This window comes from Sinohyriopsis cumingii, chromosome 6, assembly GCF_028554795.1.
Source record: "Sinohyriopsis cumingii isolate HCF-2022 chromosome 6, ASM2855479v2, whole genome shotgun sequence".
NCBI classification, from domain to species: domain Eukaryota; kingdom Metazoa; phylum Mollusca; class Bivalvia; order Unionida; family Unionidae; genus Sinohyriopsis; species Sinohyriopsis cumingii.
The window spans coordinates 49,632,642-49,650,018 of record NC_142966.1 but is presented as its reverse complement, the minus strand read 5'-3'; the positions used below and the strand labels follow the sequence as shown (position 1 = coordinate 49,650,018).

Sequence of the window (17,377 nt, the reverse complement as noted above, 5' to 3'; positions counted from 1 at the left end):
CCTTCATATGGTTAGCTATCCTGTTACACAAGGACCATGCCTCCATGTGGTTAGCTATCCTGTTACACAAGCACCATGCCTCCATGTGGTTAGCTATCCTGTTACACAAGGACCATGCCTCTGTGTGGTTAGCTATCCTGTTACACAAGGACCATGCCTCTGTGTGGTTAGCTATCCTGTTACACAAGGACCATGCCTCTGTGTGGTTAGCTATCCTGTTACACAAGGACCATGCCTCTGTGTAGTTAGCTATCTTGTAACATATTGACCATGTCTCTGTATAGTTAACTAACAAATGTAAATCCTTAATTTTTCTCTCCTTTACTGTTTTATTTTATCTTTAAAACTATGCTTTCATGATGTATACATTTTGGGTAAAGATGTGTTTGGTAAAATTGTTATAGAGGTATCAATACATGCATATGGGTCTATTAGATATTAATATGTGCATATGGGTCTATTAGGTATCAATACATGCATATGGGTCTAACAGGTATCAATACATGAATGTGGGTCTAATAGGTATCAATACATGCATATGGGTCTATTAGATATTAATACATGCATATGTGTCTATTAGGTATCAATACATGCAAATGGGTCTAATAGGTATCAATACATGCATATGGGTCTAATAGGTATCAATACATGAATGTGGGTCTAATAGGTATCAATACATGCATACAGGTCTAGTAGGTATCAATACATGAATGTGGGTCTAATAGGCATCAATACATGCATACAGGTCTAATAGGTAGCAATACCTGAATGTGGGTCTAATAGGTATCAATACATGCATATGGGCCTAATAGATATCAATATATGCATATAGGTCTGTTAGGTATCAATACATGCATACAGGTCTAATAGGTGTCAATACATGCATACAGGTCTAATAGGTATCAATACATGAATGTGGGTCTAACAGGTATCAGTACATGCATATGGGTCTAATAGGTATCAATACATGCATACAGGTCTAATAGGTATCAATACCTAAATTGTGGGTCTAACAGGCATCAATACATGCATACAGGTCTAATAGGTAGCAATGCCTGAATGTGGGTCTAATAGGTATCAATACATACATATGGGTCTAATTGGTATCCATACATGCATATGGGTCTAATAGGTATCAATACATGCATATGGGTCTAATAGGTATCAATACATGCATATGGGTCTAATAGATATCAATATATGCATATGGGTCTAATAGGTATCAATACATGCATATGGGTCTAATAGGTATCAATACGTGCATATGGGTCTAATAGGTATCAATACATGTGTATGGGTCTAATAGGTATCAATACATGCATACAGGTCCATGGGCACCCACAGGACATTTTTGCAGTGGGGGTCAGTAATAGCCGGGAAAGATAGTTGCGTATTTAGTATAGTAAGCAGTCTGAAACTATAGCTAATATTTACTAAGCATTTTGAACAGAATCTTGTGACATATTTTCAGCTTCATTTGCATGATTAAACTTGTTGGAAATTTTATAGATATTTTCAGTATGATTTTTTTGGGGGGGTCACTTGACCACCCTTGACCTATGCTGTGGGCACCCATGTACAGGTCTAATAGGTATCAATACTGTTACATTTATATAGGTATTGTAGGTATCCATACATACATATGGGTCTAATAGCCAGTGAAGTATGAATGGTAAAATCCCATAGTTGACCACAAGTCTTAGATGATCAACTCTAGTAGGACAAAACTATTTTTTGCGCTCTAGTGTGATAAGCTCTAATGGTTTGCGCTCTAATGAGACATTACCGATCAACTGTACACTAACATAAATTGCTACCTGTGATTTGCATGACAATCTAGCTAATTCATCGTGGTTTTTTTATTATATACAGATATTGCCTACCAATATTATATAGTTATAATCTTGTTAAATAAAGTAATTATTCCTGTAGCATAAAGAAAAGTGTGGGATTATGTTATTCTGCTCATCCTTATGTGTACATATGCATTTTTAGTAATGTCATGCAACTATTCTTACCCAGAGACTTCGGACCTTATAATTTAACTGATGTTGTTCTGTAGAAATGCCCAACAGTTTTAACATTTTTAAACACCCCATGGGGTGGAGCAAAGAGGTGGGTATTACTTTTTATACATTCAAAATAAATCCAAATTAAGAGATGAACAGGTATGAGAATTGGTGTATGTCATTGTTGACCCTATGACAAGATATAAGGATTGGGATTTGATTGGGATGCCTGGGTCAAGCCCCAGAAGCATTATATATATATATATATATATATATATATATATATATATATATATATATATATATATATATATATATATATATATATATATATATATATATATATATATATATATATATATATATATATATATATATATATATATATATATATATATATATATATATATATATATATATATATATATATGAGAGTGTGTGTGTGTGTCCTCAGTGTTGCAACTTGAGATCTTCTATATGTGTATACACTTACTATGCATGAAATTAGTCTTACCCCCAGGACTTTACCCCTGGATCATCACATAGAAACTATTGAGATGCTCGTGATATAACCATATATTCAGTTACATGGCATACAAAAACAAATTTAGATACAAAACCAAAATTGGCCCCTTATGGCCTAGACACTCTTTCTCCTTGGGACCAGAATCTAGGGTGACATAATTTTGGAGACGGGTGGGATGAAGCATCAGAATGTGGTGATGTTTTACAAACAAGGTAGTTATGATTTATTTAAAAGTAAAATAGTCTTCTGCTTATTTTAGGTATTTATTATTCTACAGGCATGATGGACCTGATGGGGGGGGGACAAGTTGGGTACTTTATCAAAGAACAAATATTATTTTAATTTTTGCTTTTAATTATATCAGTCTCTGTCCTCATCCATTTGACATATCCATCTATACACTTTCATTCAAGGATTTACCTCAGCGAAGTGCCACCCTATCTGATTTCTTATCTTATTTTTTTTATATTTTCTCCTCTCACCAGGGTCATGACAATAATTGGGGTGAAGGGCTGGGTGACACCATGCTATTGTCTAGGTGATTGCAAATATTGTGGGACACTGCACCTGTCAAATCAAGACATGCAACTGACTTTTTGTTGTTCTTTACTCATTGGAAAACCATAGTCAGTGGGCTGGCTATTTGACAAGTTTTTAACCTTGGTTTTCAAGGAAGATAGAGGATACAGTGACTGTGTTTGAATGTGTCATTGTCTTGACAAATATTGCACTTGTCAAACCAAGTCCAAGCTAGCAAGGGATTTAAAGGTAATATATTCCATTGCTTATTTTTTTGGTATTTTAAGACCCCACACCACATGGATCTTGATTACTTGTCAGGGATAAATGTCACTTTGATAGTATACAATACAAGCCTGTATTCTTAATCCTCACCAGGAATAATCTAAAATTTTCAGGTATGAAAAGTATGCTGTGCCAAGTGTATCACTGAATATAATTAAAATCTGAGACTATGGAAGGTGAAAGAAGTTGTACATTGTATTGTTTTTTTTTTATTCCTTGGAAAAGTATTGTGCCCATTTAATTGCTTTGCTGAATAGAAGACATTTATCCATGAAAATTTTATGTTGAAAAAGGGATGTAATTTAAGTCCTCAGTGCATTTTTTGGAACATACCCCATACCTCTCAGATGTTTTGCATAGTTCATCTGTTGTAAGGTAGAGAACTAGCTTATGAAATAGTCATGTGTATGTAGTCTATTTTGCCACCTTTTTATCCTTCAATATTTGCCCTTTTCAGTTTCTCTTATAAAATATCATCACCACTTTCAACCAAATTTCCTAGAGAACCCTTGTATCAATGCTTTCTAAGTATACACAAATGCTGCTGATCAATCATCCACACTGGATTACTCCAACTGTTTCAATAATTTCTAAAAGAATGTTATTCAAAGGTTTTGCTGCTTTTAGTAATGCCTGCCAGTGTAAATTTCTAAAAGAATGTTATTCAAAGGTTTTGCTGCTTTTAGTAATGCCTGCCAGTGTAAATTTCTAAAAGAATGTTATTCAAAGGTTTTGCTGCTTTTAGTAATGCCTGCCAGTGTAAATTTCTAAAAGAATGTTATTCAAAGGTTTTGCTGCTTTTAGTAATGCCTGCCAGTGTAAATTTCTAAAAGAATGTTATTCAAAGGTTTTCCTGCTTTTAGTAATGCCTGCCAGTGTAAATTTCTAAAAGGATGTTATTCAAAGGTTTTCCTGCTTTTAGTAATGCCTGCCAGTGTAAATTTCTAAAAGGATGTTATTCAAAGGTTTTCCTGCTTTTAGTAATGCCTGCCAGTGTAAATTTCTTAAAGGATGTTATTCAAAGGTTTTGCTGCTTTTAGTAATGCCTGCCAGTGTAAATTTCTAAAAGGATGTTATTCAAAGGTTTTGCTGCTTTTAGTAATGCCTGCCAGTGTAAATTTCTAAAAGAATGTTATTCAAAGGTTTTGCTGCTTTTAGTAATGCCTGCCAGTGTAAATTTCTAAAAGAATGTTATTCAAAGGTTTTGCTGCTTTTAGTAATGCCTGCCAGTGTAAATTTCTAAAAGAATGTTATTCAAAGGTTTTGCTGCTTTTAGTAATGCCTGCCAGTGTAAATTTCTAAAAGAATGTTATTCAAAGGTTTTGCTGCTTTTAGTAATGCCTGCCAGTGTAAATTTCTAAAAGGATGTTATTCAAAGGTTTTGCTGCTTTTAGTAATGCCTGCCAGTGTAAATTTCTAACAGGATGTTATTCAAAGGTTTTGCTGCTTTTAGTAATGCCTGCTAGTGTAAATTTCTAAAAGGATGTTATTCAAAGGTTTTGCTGCTTTTGGTAATGCCTGCCAGTGTAAATTTCTAAAAGAATGTTATTCAAAGGTTTTGCTGCTTTTGGTAATGCCTGCCACAGTGGCAGGCATTACTAAAAGCAGCAAAACCTTTGAATAACATCCTTTTAGAAATTATTGAAGCAGTTGGTGTAATCTCTTACAACAAGCAACTTGAATGTTGCCATTCTTGCCCACATGAATGATCTGAGTTCCAATTAGTCCTCAGTTTTCATAATTGCCTCAGTTTTCATAATTGCCTTTCTCTGAATAATACTGCAGTGCTACGATACTCATTATAGCTCATAAAAGATGTAATATATAAATAATGAATTGCCATTTAAAATTCCAATTGACTCCTGACCAATCTCAATCAGGTTGCGTGTGAAGTATTACATAATTACAATAAGATTTCTACCCAAGTCAGACCATGAAGTGGTCTAATTCACTGATGGTCAAATAACTAGTTTCCATTATTAAACCATTATTAAACCTGTACTGATTCAAATTATTTTTTCTTTACTATCTTTCATATAAATTCATTTTTTTTAATTATCTCTTTCTATGTGGTTGTTTCATATGAAAATTGCATTTTATGGAAGATACTGTGGTAATGATTAAACGTGTGGATCTATCGTCAGATGACTATACACTCTATTAGGTCAGAAAATGATGTAATGAGATTTGGATGCAGGTTAAGTAAGAGTGAACAAAGGATTTTCTTTTTTCTTTTTTTCTTCATTCTTTCATTTTAATTTTTTATTTTTTCTGTGCTCATTTACACTCTGCACACTATTTTGGGGTTTGGGCACCTAAATATTTGCACAGTGCTTAGAGTTAATAGTTATGTGCCCACATTTTGAAAGTTGGTCCTCCAATACAGCCTAGCTAGGTCCTGATTAAAATTGCCCACTGCAGTACCAATATCCAGCATTTTACAAAATGTTGTACATCACAAAATAAAAATTCCAGACATGTCCTGGTCAAGGTGATTCTGTACAAGATTGTACGAAAAGGACACTTTGACTTTGCAGACAAATTAATAGTAATGTTCAGAGTCTTGCCCGGACCAGTGTTGTCCATTTGTTGTCCAGTGTTTTACCTGCCAGACAGTGTATAACTCTGACAGGTAACATAGGTAGGTACATTACAACTACCTGTTCATTGCCCGGCTCAGACTGTATCCTGTCTGTGTACTGCTGATGACTACATGCACTTATTAGACAACCAAGTACCAGACCGGCAGATAAAGATTCTATCTTCTGTGGAAACTTTTGGCTCAGATGTGGAATTTTAATGTCAGGAAATTTCTGTACTAGAAGATTTCATACTAAACTGGATTAATCATACAGGCATGCTGCAGGATACATTTAAACTTCAATCAGCAATTTGTGTTAACAAGATTCATTGAGAGGACTGAGAAATTAAAGTAAAAGGGATATTTTTTGTACAAAGTGAGTATTCATGACAACATTGTTGTAAATAATAATAATAATAATAATAATAATAATAATAATAATAATAATAATGATGATAATGATAATAATAATAATAATAATAATAATAATAATAATAATAATTTATTTACCAATGGCAGGCCAGTTATAATACGGATGTGTGTGTGTGTGTGTGCGTGCGTGCGTGCGTGCGTGTGTGATTTGGATTTTTAACATAGTTTTAACAATTTTTCAGTCATATTGCTACAATGTCTGCAGTGTGACAGTTTATAGTGATGTCCCACCCAGTCACATTATCCTGACACCAGGCCAACCAGTCCTAACACTAACCTCTTAATGCTGAGCGCCAAGCAAGGCAGTTGTTAGTACCATTTTTGTAAGTCTTTGGTATGACTCAGTCGGGGAATGAACCCATGACCTTCTGCATCCGAGGCAGACACTCTAACCACTAGGCCACTGGAGCGGTTATAATAGTGATGAATCTAGTTTACCTTGTGGCCCTCAATTAATACATGCATTGACATCTCAGAAAGATCTACTTTAGAAACTGATACTTCCATAAGAATCTCAGGTATCCTGCTTTTGAACAACAACAAAAAACACCAACAATACTAGGTGTGTCTTTGATACAAAGTAATAAAATATAACAAGACCCGCCATTGTCTTAAAAACATGTGATATAGTTCCCTTTCAGTCAAATTATATATGTTACACTTTCTATATTAATATTACTTTAAGTTTGAAAATAATGTAAATATGTTATTTATAATTTTTGCTAACAAGAGTTTTTGCAACATTCAATACATTTGTCAATGTTTATCTGTTTATTTGCTTCTAATTTAACATTCATGTATACATATATTTTCTGTGCCAGCATTGTTATGTAGTCCACTGTAGGGAATAAACAAGCCTTATTATTCACCTAAAATATGCAAAAGATGTATTGATTGGAAAATATATTTTTTTATCATGCACATGAATATATATGTATTGAATAATAACTCTTAGATCGAGATAGACAAATTTAAAATGATGAACACAATTTAAATAAACATTGATAATTTGGTAAAAGAAAGAGTTTTGTACGGAAAACATTAATGCCAATTAATTACTAATTGAAGCAAGTGAGTAACAGATGATCAGTCTTTCCAGAAAGTTCTCATGATCATAACTAGTAGTATTAGTAGTAGCATTATGATTATTATTATTATTATTATTATTATTATTATTATTGATTTTTGAAACTTTTATGAGGAAAGTGCTTGAATTCAACTTTTGTAAACTTTATATCATATTTCTGTTTCAAACTGTGTTGCTATGCACAGAATTGATGGGTCATTATTTTTAATATTTTCCTTGAAAATATTTAAAAACATATACATGGAAATTAAAAAAATGACAATATTTTTCAGATCTATGTGATTTCTGTATTATTTGCTGATTTTTAATTATATGTTCTGAACCCTTTTGCAGGCTTTGATGTACATTTTGATTTTTATCAATAGCCCTCATAAATTTGCGTAATAAATTGTTAGCATTTCATCCCCTCATTTCATCATGCATGGAATGAAAGTAACTGATCAAGAGATAACCCCCAATTTGCATTTCTGTGTGTGATCAATTGGTCAACATTACATAACACATATTTCTTTTAATCCAATTAAAGCCAGTCTAAAGCTTACACCTGTACAATCAAATATATGCACTAGATCAAAGACTCTGATTGGTATTGGAAGTGTGTGAACAATCAAAATAACAAAAGAAGACAGAATGGGATTAAGAACTTAAATAGAGGGCAGATGCATTCCTGGTCAGTCTTGCATAAAAACTAAATGGGAACAGAAGGGTCCCTTTAGATTAATTTAGTTCAGGCAGTATATTTCCAAGGACATGGCAGTACTTTGACAAGGTAGTTCATTCCATCCAACGGAGCAGGCCTGTTTCACAACACAGCTGCTATTTCAGTCAGTAACAAGTAGTGTTTGTTTGGTGAAAAAAGTTTGGACTAGTTTGTCTGGCTGCACATTCTCTGATCATCACTAGAATTGCCTTGGAAGAACCTGTTTATGTAGACTTCATTTTAAGGAGACAGTCAAATTTATTATGAACTTTAGTGAATCTAAATGGATTCTGTCATTTGCAAGGTAAGACCACTTCACTGCTTTTAGACAAATGTATTTTAGTAGTGCAAAGCATTTATCATTCAACAATTAAATTATGGTCATACACAGAAAATCATGACACATCCAGAAAAAGACAACATTTTTTATTTTGATAGTTTTGTTTCCTTATTCTTTTTCAAAGTTGTAACTTTTTCTTGCTCCTTTAGACTATAAAACAAATGGGAGGCAGAAGTCTTGGGAAAATTTATCATCATCATCATCATCATCATCATCATCATCATCAAAAATTTTTTCAAAGAATGGATCATACATCTGATTAGTTGATGATAAAAATGGTAAATATTTTGTGCAAAGACAAATGGTTAGTGGATTATGTCATTGGTTTTAAGCCTTCATTAACAAGAATTAGCTTACTCATTGTAGGGGAACCAAATATTTCTTCAGACTATTGTATCGTATATTTTACTGTTGACAGCTTTTGTATCTCTAAGGCAAATGAAATATAAAGCAGTAGCATATATGCCCGGGATAGTGATACATACAAGTAATATTTGTCAAATCTGAAATCTGTTTTAGGTTATATAATTATCAAACTAAACAACAATGATATATGTGAACAAGTCATAAACAATGAGTCACAGATGTCATTGATACAACATCATATCCCATCTTTAAGAGAACAATTATTGAAAAAGTATGTTTCTTGTGTTTTGAGTAAATAACCATGGCATGGCACCGTCAATAGTTTGTAGAAACTAGAAAGGAATTTTTAAGAGACTAACTTTTTTATAGACATGTCTGAATGGAGGAAAACTGAATTACTGTACAGACATGTTTAAATGGAGGAAAACAGATTTACAATGTGCAAATCTAGATAAGGTTCAAGAAAGCTGTGAGAAAATGTGGAAAACAATGTCTTGAGAAAATGTGGAAAACAATGTCTTGAGAAGCACAAATGATTATTTGTTAAATCCCAAAATAAACACAAAAACCAAACATTCTGAAGAATCTGCAAACTGTAGTTTTCACTAAATCAACCTGAGGATTATTTATTCAATTGACATGACAAGAAACCCAGACCTATACTGAATAAATACCTGAGGGTGGGAAATTTTGATTTTTGATAAAGGTAGTAGATTTATCAATAGTGATGAAATTTATGATTTTATTAGGCAGTTAAGACCAGGAAAAATTTGAACCATCTTATCTTATATGTTGCACCTTATTAGTTTCAACTTTAGGATCGTAATTCCTAAAATTTTCAAAACAACACAACATTTGGCATACAGTCGTGTCAAATTTTGTAAATTCATTGTGTTCATTCTATGTTTATTATTTGCCTGATTTGTAATTGCCTTCAACAACGAATGTTTTTTCACTGTAAATTGTCGTATAAAATTATGTGTGTGAGTGTGTGTCTGTATGTGTGTTCATTTGGTTGTATAATATTACAAGGTGAAACAATAATTACTAGGTAGTGTAATACTTAAACATTGTAAAAGTTATGAAAAAGTGTGTTATATCAGACAGAATAATATTGTTTTATATATCAGGCAATACAAATAGCGTTTTTATCTCAGGCAATTCAAATAGTGCTTTATATATATCAGGCAATTCATAAAGCATTTTTATATAACAGGCAATACAAATAGTGTTTTTATAATAGCCAATATAAACAGTGTGTTATATCTGACAATATAAACAGTGTGTTATATTAGGCAATATAAATTGTCAGTATTAAACAGAAATAATTGCTTCATAAGCTGATTTATTCATTCAGAATTTTTTTAAACAGTGTTTTATATATCAGGCAATACAAATGGTGTTTTTATAATAGCCAATATAAACAGTGTATTATATCTGGTTATGTAAACAGTATGTTAAATCTGGCAATATAAACTGTCAGTATTAAACAGAAATAATCACTTCATTAGCTGATTTATTCAGTCAGATTTTTTTCTTCTGTTAATCAGTTTTGAGAGACTTGCAATAAAAGAGAAAATGATCAAGAATGAAAGTGTTTTGTGCAAATAGATGTTTAATATAGACCATTTAATAATGTTTGTACTGGACATCACTCTGAACTATTATTATAAATGAGCTATTTTGTTCCCATTAGTAACATCTATAACACAAAAATTGCACAATTTCCTTTGTAAATGGTCAGCTATCACAGTAAATTGTTGTGGACTTTGGCTCCAGTAAGTTCATGAACACATTACTTTTGTCTCTCTGATTGTCACAGTTAAGTCTGAGTTCTGGAGAAATTTAAAAGCAGATTTGGAGTTTCTATTTCACCTGTCTCAGGTAGGAGGGTATAAATCAAATTAATAGGTAATTAGATGGCACCTGCACAGTTGGCCAGACTTAGTGCAGATCACAGAGTAGATGTGGGAGTATTGAGAGAGGCGTTAGTGTTCCTGCGGCTTGATGTAACAGATAGTGAGTAGACTGCACTATCAAGAAAGCCTCTGTTCAAATTTACAATCTCCACAATTCAGTTTTGCTGATTCACAGAAGCAGAGATACCTCAACAGTCAAACAGATTGCAAAGGTAAACAATTAATACCTTGTTAGCTTCTTATTAAAAATCTTTCGATTTAAATGTAAACTGTATTTGTGTTACATCAATTTCATAACATCCTGAAACTATAAAAACATATCCTCACTGATTCAGATATTGTCATAAGGGTGTGTCCAATTTAATTCTTTAATTACAAATTTCCTCTAGCTAATGCTGAAATTTTAGTATTTTCAAATTATAAAAGACCCGGATTTGTGAGGTACATCATAGCTGCAAGAAGGATTCCAATGTTATTTAACATTTGATTGTTACAGAAGATTAATTTTCCAATAAAATGTTTAAAAAATCATTATTTTGAAGTTCTTATTAAAAATATTTTAAAAGTTACAGCATATAAGATGGATCCAAGTGCAAATTGCACAGACCCAGATCTGCTGTTGCATGATGTGCTAGCAGGTCTGGGTTTATGCATTTTGTAAGGAGTAATCACTAGAACAAATATCACAGACCCGGACCTGCCAGCATATTATGCAAAAGCAGAAGTGGGCCCAATGTAGTTTGCTGTTAGACAAGATTTATATGTCCATACATACTGTCTAAGAAGTAATGGTCTTAATTCAAATTTGTCATAAAAGTCGTTTAACTGTCTTCCTGAATAAATTGAAATGGAATTGTTTGAAAGACAGATTCAATAAGAAAACTGGTTTAAAAAAACATTGAAACTGCTCTTTGATATATCTGTATTCTGATCCATTTTTTCACATTTTAAAAATTGTCAGCTGATAATCTCTTTTTCTCATATCTTCTCGATATTAGGCATATTGCCTCTCATTGCCATCTCTATCACACACAGACACACAGACACATATACACACAGACACAGACACACACACACACATGTAAACTCTTGTAAGATTTTTACCAAAACAGTAATGTTATACAGCATATGTATTGCTGCACAGTATTGTTACAATATTGTGACAAAGTTATGTTATCCATAGTGTTAAATAATAGTGTGATGGTAGGGTTATACAGCAATATTATAATAGTGTTATAAAGTAATGTTTTACAATAATGTGATACAGTACTGTCACACAGAATTGTTTACAAAGCTACAAATCCAAGTTAAAGATAGCTGGGTCTTGGTTTCAGATGCCAATATTTAAATATTGGAAAACATTATTGTATTTCTTGAGTTAGAGTTGTTTGTTTATTATATCAGTGACAAGTGGTTTGACAGTGATTAGCTCATATTTTAATGTTATGCTGTTTGTTGTGATGGGTCTCATTAGTAATTCATTATTAATTGATGAATATTTAAAAGGAAAAGTAACATATATTGATTTTGTAGATGACTATTGTGGATAACAAAATCTAAACTGGACACATATGTTAATCCATGATGATTTTTTTGTTTTATGCTTTTTACAGCACATCAGCACATTCAAGATTAAACCATGCTGTGGCAAGTTAAATGCCATGTCAGAGAGCATGCCATGGTAGCTGATCTGTTCTGATCCTATGGTGGGAACTGAACCCACACCTTTCTGGTAATGTGTTCAATGCCTTAACCACCACAACTCTACCCGGATGTAGATGATTGATCTGGGATCTATAGAAACTGATTGTCATTCATTTCAAGTTAATTTTTATAGCAAGAGTTCCTCTTTATACAGTATAATAATATCCTGGAGACAAAATTGGGAATTGGTAACAGCAAGGTACTTGTCATAGTTACAAGTGACTAAAATCTTTTGGGGATTTTTTTCAGGTGGGGGGAGGGAGCATGTTGGATGCAGTTGAGTTGAATGGTTTTGCAGCATTGCAACCCAGCACATTAAGTAGAGATAAATGATAGCCCATTTCAGATATATGTACCTTTACTGGTTGTTGATCACATGTACAAGATATCACAAGTATTTGTTGCTCAACTTGTTTACAGTGATAATACCATGAATTCTGGGGCACATAAAACCATTTAAAGAATACAAAACTTACATTTTTCTGGAAAAGTATAGAATATATATGCTAGTGATTAAAATCAATGGTTGATGGCTAATCTGATACCCTGATTCCCAACACTAGTGGCATTGAATAGTGCACTCACACGGTAAAGTGAAAGTCAACTCACTGCATTCAGACAGGTATATAATGTGATGAAAATTACAATTGTCCGTATAAAGATTATATTGCGACAGAATGAATCAATTTTTCACAATGAAACTTACTTAAACTCTGCTGGTGGTTTGCTGTACAAAGAGGTAATTTAATTACATGTACATCAGTTATCAAATTTAATAAAGGAGTAGATAATTTTGCTGATAATTACAAGAATATATTCTTAGTCAAGTAGTGTCTGATCTCTTCAAAGCTAATGTCTGTACTTGCTTATAAGTCGAGACAAACTGCAAACAACAAAGATCCAGATCCATAGAGTAGTGTGCCTAAAGATCAGGGTCTGTATTGTTTGTTATACTGATTACTTTTAACAAACTGCACAGATCCAGATCTGCTGGCACATTATGCAGTCTGCAGATGGACTCAAGTATATACAATACCTGGAGCAATGTCAAAGCCTAATTTATAGAGGAGGTTATGGAAAAGAATTTATTTTTTACACCCTGCTGCTCTAGTGGCAGAAGTATACAGGAACGCCTTCTGTCTGGCACACAACCTAATCATAACTAGTCCTGCAGTTTTTGATGGACTGCCACAAAACTTGGTTAACAAAGTTATCACCACTGCAAAAATTCATAATGATAAATCGCTATACTTCTGCAATTTATGTAAGAGTTGTTACCCTTTTAAACTTGCAACTGAGGGCAATATGAGATGAGATATCGTGAATGTTGAATTCATATTTTTCAACAAATCTCCATAAAACTAAGTAAATGTTGGGGTCATCATCTGAACATGTGCATGTCAACAAATCATTTTGATCCTGACATGTTTTTTGTTGCCCATTTTATCTTGTAGCTGAATGTAGTTTATGATGGAATCTTATCTAGTCTTGGGGAATCTGATGGATTGCTGTGAAAAAACTTGGTACATATTACTGTCATTGTCTGAAAATGTGCATATAAATAAAAAACTGTTGCCTTGATTTTTTTGTCAGAGTTATTGTCCATTTTGAATTGCAAATGGATGTAATGCATGGCAGAATCTTATCTAAAACATTGTATCACCATTAAATATTTGGAAATTATATGATCACCATCTGAAGATGTGCACATTGATGAACTGATGTGCTCCAGTTATATTTTGTTAGAGTTATTGCCCTTTTATTTCCATGAAGTCTGATTGCCACAAAACTTTGAACAGAATATGATCATCATCTGAAGATGCAAATATCAGAAAATTAATGGTCTAAGGCACTCAACCTTTACTGAACACTGACATCTTACCTCAGGCTCCATTGGTCTGAGCTTCAGCTTGGCTAATGTCAGTATGTGAGTAAACTTGCCAGTAACTACCCACAGGTTGGCAGTTCTTTTCAGGTTTTCCTGCACTCATCCTCCACCAGATATACCATCTGCTATGTAAAGCCTATCATGTGCTGAAAAATGGTGTTAATCCAATAAAACAGATCAAACTGTCCTCCAAAGAAAAGAGTTATTCCCCTTTTAGTCCTTCAGATGAATGCAGAATATGTCTTAATAGTGTGGCCACAACTTATCCCACAGTTTTTGATGGATTATTGTTAAACTTGGCACATATTATGGTCACCAGCTGAACTTCACTTTTCTTCTGAAATTTCTGTTAGAGTTAGTGCCCTTTTTGACAGGAAGGTACTGACATAGTGAATGACAGATTCTTCTGAATGCAACCAGTCTCACTGTTTCATTGGACTGACATACAACTTTGTTAAGGTTAAAGCCATCTTCAGAAAATGTACATGTTGACAAATAACTATGCTATTGCAAGTTTTGTTAGAGTTATTGCCCTTTTTGTCCTAGGGCTGAACACAATACAAGAAAAAATCGTGTGAACACAACCTGGATTGCCATGAAAATTAATACACATTATGGTCGATAATTTTAAGCTGGGTTTTGTGCTTCCTTATTCTTTTTGCTGTTGTTGACTTACATCTGGGTACAATATATGACAGAATTTTGTAAATGCAAGTACTCATTTTAGTAGATTTCTATAAAACTTATAATGTATCATTGTAATGGAAAGGTGTGCATGCTGACCAGTGATTGTACTCACACTGTTTTCAGAAGGGGCGTGAATGCTTGTAAGATAGATTCATCTCTATCATAGGAGTGTGAGGAGTGAGAGATGAAGGAATATGTATTTGAGCAAATTGCTGAGCATTACTGAAGTGTATAATTATGTAATTTTGTGTTCTCTTCACGTCTCTGATCCATTTATATGTTGAGCTTTAAATATATCTGCTCTGGTGTATTCATTAGCTTTCTAATGATACTGTCAGATAAATATAAAACCTGATATATTATAAATACCACAATCACTGTATATTTTTAAACATAATGTTTAATTTCTCTCTGCTTTGTGGATTTTTAAAGTACTTTTACAAAGGGTCATTTGAACAACAACAAGAAAATAAAGCTTTGATTCAAAGTCCATTACCATTCCCAGACCACTAAAGTAGGGTGCACCCTGAGTGATAAAGAGTGATGTAAGATGGGTTATGCAAACAAATCATTGGTCTGTATCTAATATATTGGTCTGTATCTAATATATTGATCTGTATCTAATATATTGGTCTGCAAAACCATTATTACTGTTAATAGGTCTCAATATAACTTTCCTTTGAAACTTAGTGACTCCTGTTGAGATCAATGTTTTGTTGTCACAGAAAATGTCAACATCCAAATATTTTGGGAAATGTGATAGTATTCACTTACCCCTCCCCCCCCCCCAGTTCTTGTATCCCCTTACCAATTTTAAAAGAGAAAAGTATCAACTGATTGTCACCAAGGTTCCCTAACAATGTTATCTTCTGTTTGTTTCAAAACAAACTTTAGTTTCTTATGGTACCATATTTGGGTTGCGTAGACTATTTATTTTTTAACAACAAATCTGATTCACCATCAGTGATAAGCTCTGCATAATTCATTACATTTCTGAAACTTTTAGGGTTACATCCCTTGCAACACATGTATGTATGAGTTACACTTCCTTTAAAAAATAATTTTATTCAGTTTGTTTTAGAAATGTAAATACTTGGAATTACAAATATTGGATAAAGTCAACCTATTTTCCTGCCAATGAATTATTCTAGGAACTGGAAAAGAGCAGTGAGAAGTTTGATGGTTGTTTACAGCAACAGTGTCCATTTGTGTGGAACAAAAAAGATGACAATGTTAGGGACCACCTGGCACCTATCAGAGTAGAAATTATAATCTTGGATGCTTTTCATTTTTAAATTATTTTTTGGGTGGTGGTGGTGTAGAAACAAATGGGAGGGTAAGTGAATACATGTACATGTATAAGAAAATATTGACAACTTATATTTCTTTGTCTTTTAATCTCTACATACACACTTATTTATTATTTCTCTGGCAAAAACAAAAACTGTTTTTGCATTGCATTTTATAATAGCTATTTCCCTGTTTGTTGAAGAATTGTAACCAAACTTTCTCCTGTCTCTTTTTTTAAAATGAGAAATCTAATATAGGTCTTTTAAATGCTTTAGAACTGCAGAAACAAATCTTGTAACTTCCTTTCCATAATTTACAACTTTCTCACATGATTTAATTGGCAGTTTGTCTCTCATGTCAAAGCAAATCACTAGACTTGGTCTTATACTCAACTCAGCACCTGGGAGTTAGATCAATTCATTAATGGCCAGAGGTTGTTGTACTGTGTTGGGTTCATTTTAATCAGCTTGCATTTTTGTGTTCTTAAAATGGGTAGGCAGTTTTTAGTGTGTGAATTATCTAAACCATTTGTAAACAGATATACATGTAGAAACATCACAGTTTATTACGAAATTACACCAGTATCTTTTTAATTTAATATTACACTTATCTTTTGAAGTCTAGTGCCATAATGCAAAAGGGGGATTGAAGTCTCTCAAACAAGTTTTGTCTGAGGAGGATAAGTAGAAGTTTAATTCATTCTAACTTTTTTGTACAACACTTGCTCTGAAGATCTTAATACATTAGATTTGCACTTTGTTAAAGTATTATACTTTTACCATATACTCTCATTTATGTCAAGTCCAACTGCAAGCTGCACAGACCCAGATCTACTATTGCATAATGTGCCAGCCAATATGGAATTTTGCAGTTTTCTAAGTGTTATCAGTAGAATAAAAAGTGTAGACCCTGATCTGCCAGTGCATTTTGTTATGGCAGATCAGAGTGTGACGACAATTACAGATCAGGCCATGGGCTCAGTTCTGTTGGAGTTATATTGCATTGATTTGGGAAAGATTAACACCAGTGCTTGCCAGAAGATAA

General features: G+C 33.1%; 1 protein-coding gene across 3 annotated transcripts in view; it reads left to right on the top strand.

Annotated features, from left to right (window-relative positions):
• LOC149796899 (protocadherin-7-like) overlaps positions 1-17,377 on the top strand; it is a 59,327-nt gene that overhangs the window by 11,759 nt on the left and 30,191 nt on the right. Inside the window, exon 1 of one of the 3 annotated variants that reach the window (XM_089961577.1) lies at positions 6,087-6,296. The exons of 1 other annotated variant lie outside the window; for it this stretch is intronic. The gene's annotated coding sequence lies outside the window, so the exon portion shown is untranslated. Of the gene's footprint in view, positions 1-6,086; positions 6,297-8,273; positions 8,444-17,377 lie in introns of those variants that run through there. One more of the 3 variants, XM_089961576.1, reaches the window with a different exon arrangement.